Genomic DNA, 7,054 nt, shown 5'->3' with positions numbered 1-7,054 from the left:
ATGCTCAATGTAATTTGTTGTATTTAGTCTACTCTTCTTTAAAAAATATCCAGTTTTGTTAAAGTCTCATTGTATAATTCATCATTTTTTAAACATTTCGACCCTCCCAACGAAAACTGTTGTAACTCAAAATCGCTCATTCCGAGATAATTGCGTTTAAAAATAATTGTGAAAAGTGACGTTCTGTAATTTTTTAATTATCACTACTACGTTTTTCATTTTTTCACTTAGTAATTATTTGTGCAATCAAAATTATTTCAAACGAATATAAATTTCATAAAGATATTCTATTTTGGATTTTGAATGAGTTACTAGTCTTCGTCGACAAAAATTTCATTTATAAAAACATACTAAAATAATAAAACAACTAACTTTACTTAATCAGTAGACCCATTTGTACCTTTCGGTGTTGGGCCGTTTAAAATACAATTCATTACATTACACTATTTGACAGTCTTCTGAGGTGTCCTAGCTCTTAACGAACTTTCTCCATTCCTTCTTATTGGATGCCATCTGTGTTGCTTCCTGCCAAGTCTTACCCTTACTCTGCAGTATCTGCGAGATGTCACTGTTCCATTCTTTAATGGGTCTTCCTATTCTGTTCTTCCCTATTGGTTTGGCGTCCCACACTCTTTTTACTTGTCTATTATTGTCCATCCAGGTTAGATGTCCGAACCAAGCCAATTTTTTCTCTTTGATTAACTCGAGTATCGGTTTGATTTTGAGTCTATTTCTTCATTTCTGATTCTATCAGTTCTTTTTACTCCTATCGTTCTTCTGAGGTATTTCATCTCTGCTGCCTGAATTCTGCTCTGATGTCTTTTGTTTAATATCCAATTTTCTGCTCCATATGTCACTGTAGGTCTATATATTGTTTTGTATATTGTCATCTTGGTCTTTGTTGATATTTCTTTGTTATTAAGGAATCCTCTATTTAGTGCTTGGAATAGTTTTCCTGTGTTTTCCATTCTGTTGTTAAGATCATCCTCGATGTCTCCTTTGTTGTTGATTACTGTTCCTAAGTATTTGTATGAATTTGTCTGTATTATTTTTTGTTGGTCTATCATTACTTCTATTTGATCTTCCGTCCCTTGTTTCCTTGATATTTTCATTATTTGAGTCTTCTCTTTGTTTACGTTTAAGTTGTATTTGCTTGCTTCTAGGTTCCATTTCTCTAAGTTGTATTTCAGTTTTTCTGCAGTTTCCGCAATTAATACTATGTCGTCTGCAAATATACACATCTCAGCATTTATCATTTGCATTTTGTTCCAACCGATGCAGTATTTCTAGAATGTTTTCTTACATTCTTTCACTATCTCATCTATTACATTTATGAATAGTACTGGGCTGAGACTTCCCCTTGTCTAACTCCTTGGGTTGTTTCAAATGGTTCTGACTGTATATTTAACATTCTTACTGTATTTGTTGTTTTCATGTATATACTCTTTGTTGCTTCTATCAGTTCTTCACTTACTTGTTTCTTCTTTAGGCTTTTCCATATATCTTTTCTTTTGACTGAGTCGAATGCTTTTTCCATGTCTATAAAGCTCAGATGTATTTCTTTATTTTTCTTTAACGCTTTTTCTATTACTTGTTGCATGGTGAATATATGGTCTTGTGTGTTGTGTCCTTTCCTGAATCCACTTTGTACATCCTCTAATTTATGTTCTATTTCTTTTCTAATTTTCCTTTCTATTATGGTTTCGTATACTTTTGCTGCTACACATAGTAGTGATATACCTCTATAGTTCCTACAGTCTCTTGTGTTTCCTTTCTTGTATATAGGTATAATTACTGGATTTGTCCATTCTCTGGGTATTACTTTTCTCTTCCATATTAGGTTATATATGTATAACAATTTTTCTTTTGCTTTTACTCCTATATATTTCTCCTATCATTTCTGGTGCTATTTCATCGCTTCCTGGTGCTTTTCCAATCTTTATCTTTCTTATTGCTTCTTCCAGTTCTTCTTTTTCTATAGTTTCTGGATTTTCCGTGTTTCTCATGGATACTCTCCTGTTGTGGCTTTCCTTCTCCATTGTATTCGCTTGATTTCCATTCAGTATCAGCTGAAAATGTCCCCCACCATCTTTCCATTATTGTCTTATCGTCGTTTATTATTGTTCCTTCCTTGTTCATTATTTGTTTCAGTTTCGTTTCTTTGTTGCTTCTTAGGTTTTTCAGTGTTCTGTAAAATAATTTTACGTTTTCTTTGCTGTTTTCTTCCATTTTTTCCCCGAATTTTTCCCAACTTTTCTTTTTCTCTTTCTTACCTATCTCTTTAACTTTTGTTCTTTGTCCCTTATAATTTTCATATTTTTGTTGTGTTTTGTCTTGGATGTATTCTTTCCATAATTTCTTCTTTTCTTTTATTTCTCTTTTCACTTCATCGTTCCACCAAGATGTTCGTTTCCCTCTGTTGTTATTTCTTGTGGTTCCACATATTGATTTAGCTGTTTTTATCATCGCATTTTTAAATTTTCCCCATTCTTCTTCTATTGTTTCTGTTATTTCATGTTCATTGTCCATCTCTTTCTCTAGTCCTTCTGAGTATCTTATTCTCGTTGTTTCTTCCCTTAGTTTATAAATTTTTATTATTTCTTTGTGTTTTCTGTTTATGTTCTCATTTCTTTTTATTTCTTTTCTTTTGCTTTTGAATGTGGTTTCTAGTAGATAGTGGTCACTACCAATTTCATAACTCCTTTTTACTCTTACGTCTCTTATCCAGTTCTTCTCTGTTTTTTGCACTATAGTATAGTCTCTAATTGATTGTTCGTTTCTTGATTTGACTTTTCTTGTGATCTTGTGTATCCATTTATGTTGGAAGTGTGTGTTCATAATCACCAGGTTATTGTCTAGACAGAATTCGAGTAGTAATTTTCCATTTTTGTTTAGTTTGTCCTCCCCATAAGGTCCGATGACATTGTTCCATTTTTCTGTTTCTTTCCCCATTCTGCTGTTCATGTCTCCTGTGATAACAATTTTCTCTGTACAATCATTTAACACTTCTTGTAATTTGTCCCAGAATTCATTATTTTCGTTTTTTGTTGCGTCTTCATCTGGTCCATAACATATGATTAGGTTTGTATTGGTTTCCTCTGTATCCATATCTATGTCTACTCTTAGTATACGTTCGTTGTAATATATCCAATTTTTTATTTTGTTGATACTCTCCTTCTTTATCATGCACGCTACTCCTGCCTGAGCTCTCTTCGTTTCTTCCACTCCACTGTATATTAGTAACATTCCGTTTTCTAATATTATTGATCCTTTTCCTTTTTTCTTTGTCTCTGTTATAGCTACTATTTCAATGTTCTTATCTCTAATTTCTTCCCCCGGTTCTATTTCCTTCCCATTTATACCTCTCACATTCCATGATGCCATTTTCCAAATTGTTTTGTTCTTTTCTGTGTTTAAGTTGTACTTCAATTTGTTTTTACTTCCGTTTGTGTTATTATCTTTGGATCTGCTCATGTCCCTGTTCTGTGCCTGTTTTGTTTCTCGGTCCGTCATTGTGTTTTCTTCAGCTAGTTTTTTGAACCAGTTGGTTCTGTATTGTATCTTATTTTTTCTATTTGGCTTGTTTTTTGATTCCATTTCCACTTAATGCCTTCTATAATTATGAAACCATATCCAATTTTTGTCCTTTTCCCATTAGTCTTTTCATCTGCTGCTATCTTCCTAATATTTCTATGTATAAAGTATTTATAAATATAAATATTATAAGTAACGGTTACGGATCTCGACAAGCGCCGCGCCTACCTCTACAGTTAAATTTTAGCAATTATTCTCGATCCTAACCAGTTTCGACTTCTACCACTTGTAAATACAAAAATACAATCAATATCAAAACAGCAAATAAATTCAGCCTTTATAATTCTGTATAGTTTTACCGAAACCTGAAGACCTATTGTTTTTGTTGATAATTATTATTGTTTATCGTTCTTAATCACCCATCCAGCGCAAAAAGCTCAACTCGTTTCGACCACTCAGAAGTTTCACTTTTATCCGTAGGGCAATTAAAACTAACTATTAATTTAATACAGTTCAAAATCAGATAACTGATTATTTACTTACATAAAGGTCCTTTTTAAATATACTTTACACTAATTTGCATGCAGATTACACTCGAAACCACCCAAAATTGGAATTTAATTACGACACTACACACGTCCAAATAGTCTGACCGCCAAAACCTAATTTTTTCTAAAACAAATAAAATTATCAAATATTTTATTTTTAGCAATTTTTTTAAATGACATTATGACACTAATTATAATAATAATTATGGACTAATTGCTCAGTACAATACAACGCTATTGTTCAGATTCAGAACCAGTTTCTTAATCTGTAGAGCACTCTGGTAGAATGTCTTCACTGGCAGGCCGCAGGGAGGTATAAAACCCATGGTACCTTGCTGGTATCAAATTGGCTTTAAATAAACTTTATAGACCATTTAATTTTTTACTATCAATTGGTAAAAGACCTTGGTATAAACGTGCTAGTTTATATTCTTGAGGTTTACGTAATTTTTATGTTGCGATGTCGAGTTCTTTGTAATTTTCTGCAAAACTGTAGGTAAAATAACTTTTATAAGGATTCTTCGGTTCGAAGTGAATTTCCCTAATTTTGCTTATCTTTACCACCTCCGCAGTGTTAGTTCTCTCCCAGTTCTGTTTCTGAAACATTGCTTTAAAACTAAAAAAAGTCTTCTTGAGACATTTCTTTCACTCTATACTGTGGGAAAGTAACTTTTTACATCTTTATGAGGCTAATCCACTGATCAGGAGTATAAATATTCGAATGTCGTTTCTTTGCAACTTCTATCACAGCGTGCATGCTGTCATTTTCGTTCTGGGTATGACCCATCTCAAGGGAACGGTGTGTTATTTCCAGATCCAAAGTCACCAATGCATGAGCAAACATAAAACCGCAATAATTGTCGGAGTGTAACACGACTTTTCGAATACCATCTTGTTGTGCACCTTTTAAAAAATGACATAAACAGCTTGCGATTTCATTCGGCCCCCTTTTTGATATTTGTTCATGCCATATGTAGCAATATCCTTGATTATTGCCCAAGTCGTAAATATTAAAGTTATAAGTTGCAAACTTACTCTTATAATAAAAGTTACTTACCTCTGACTTGAGCGTTACTAATACCTTCTGCAAATCGAATCATGTTGTTAAAAACGATTTATCACTTTTTGACAATTCCTTATTAGCATCTTTCAGATTTCTAACAGATTATTTTGCTTAAAACATGGCTAGTGTAATTTTCTTCCATTGATTGAGTTCTTTTCCCCAGTTCTGTATTGTTATAAGCACTGCATACTGAACACTGATCTTTTTTATGCTTGAAAATGCAATGTTGAATTGTGAGTTTAGAGTATCCCAGTATTGTCTAACTGTAGCGACGGCATCCCATTTTTTGAGTTTGACATATTCCACGTACATTTGGTGCATTACAGATATGTTTAAGCCCTCTTCTAAGTACATGCGTTTTGAGTTTTTTCTTGTATAATAAGGTACAAGTGGAAATAATTTTATGTGTTCTACAATGTTATCTTTTACACTATCCGGGATCTTGTGCGGTCTAGTATTATGTTTTCCTCTCTTATCTGCTTCTATGGTACCAGCTTCACTAATTTTTTTCAATGCAGTGCTAACAAAAGTTTCAGAAATCGCAAGCGTATTCAAGAACATTGTCTTGCAAATTTGTTTCCCGTCATTACCAATAGGAAATTTATATTTGCGCGAAAAGTTTCTTCTAGAATTGTTTACAGTGATTTGCGTTTTACCTTGTTGTGTCAGGAACCTTGCAAGAAAATCCCACTGCCTGGTATGATCTCCAAGTCTCCAAAATTCGTCAAAAATTACTTGTCTTGTTTTAAAATTTAATATGCTATTACAATTATATCTGTAACTATCCTTACAATTGACATTTTTGCCAATTCATTCCTTCTCATTTTTAACTCGTTTTCTTCCTATCTTAACCATTTCTGTTACTTTTCACTTTCTTTTCGATGATAGTCTGTCCAATGACAGATTACTTCTCTTGTTTTCGGTTTTTGATCCTGAGGGAACATAGTTCGGATCATAGATAAAGATCATAGATAAAGAGTATATATCATCATCGGAATAATCAGAAGGAAATATATTAGTATCAATGTCAATGGTATGATTGTCGTCGTTACTTTTATTTTCGTTGTCTAAAACAAAAAAAAAATAAACAAATTTAAATTAAAAAAAAAAAGAAACGTTTAAATGATTAAATACGTAGATTTTCCTAGATCCTGAGGGAACACAGTTTGGATCATCATCGGAATAATCGGAAGGAAACATATTGGTAATAATGTTAACGGTATGATTGTAGTCGTTACTTTCATTTTCGTTGTCTAAAACAAAAAAAAAATTTAAATGAAAAAAATAAAGAAACGTGTAAATTATTAAATAAGCAGATTGTTCCTTTGAAATTAACTGTCCATGCTATGTAGAACATTCAGATTTTAAGCGGATATTCAAATAAATATAATAACAACAACTTACCTGATGCTATTTGTGTATTGTTATTAACAAGTAATCCCAAAATTCGTTTAGTTCTCTGAGACATTAATATAAATTATTATAACAATAAACAAGGTTGTCTTTAGTACTCCATCTAATGTGAAACGTTTAACATATCATACAATTTTATTCACTTGAAACGTATAGCCGTATCTCGGTCCCTTCTCAAAAATTTACAGCGAATACTACTATAGTAACTCCATAATACTACTTTCTTCGCAGTAAAGTACAGAGAGCATTGAGATACTACATTTACATTAATGTATATTGTGTTGTCTATATTACGATTTGAGTTATTATAATATTCTCTGGAAGAAATTTCGGCATCATGAAATCTGGTTATGGTAATAACTCAAAATTGAATAAAATGAGTTACGACAGTTTTCGTTGGGAAGGTCGATTTGTCATTTTATTATATTTCTTAACTATTATTCTACTGCGTTTTTGTCAGTCTGTTGTAAATAAAAATACTTAACTATTGCTTAAA

Source organism: Diabrotica undecimpunctata, chromosome 6 (genome assembly GCF_040954645.1).
Source record: "Diabrotica undecimpunctata isolate CICGRU chromosome 6, icDiaUnde3, whole genome shotgun sequence".
NCBI lineage: Eukaryota > Metazoa > Arthropoda > Insecta > Coleoptera > Chrysomelidae > Diabrotica > Diabrotica undecimpunctata.
Note: the sequence above shows the minus strand (reverse complement) of the source record.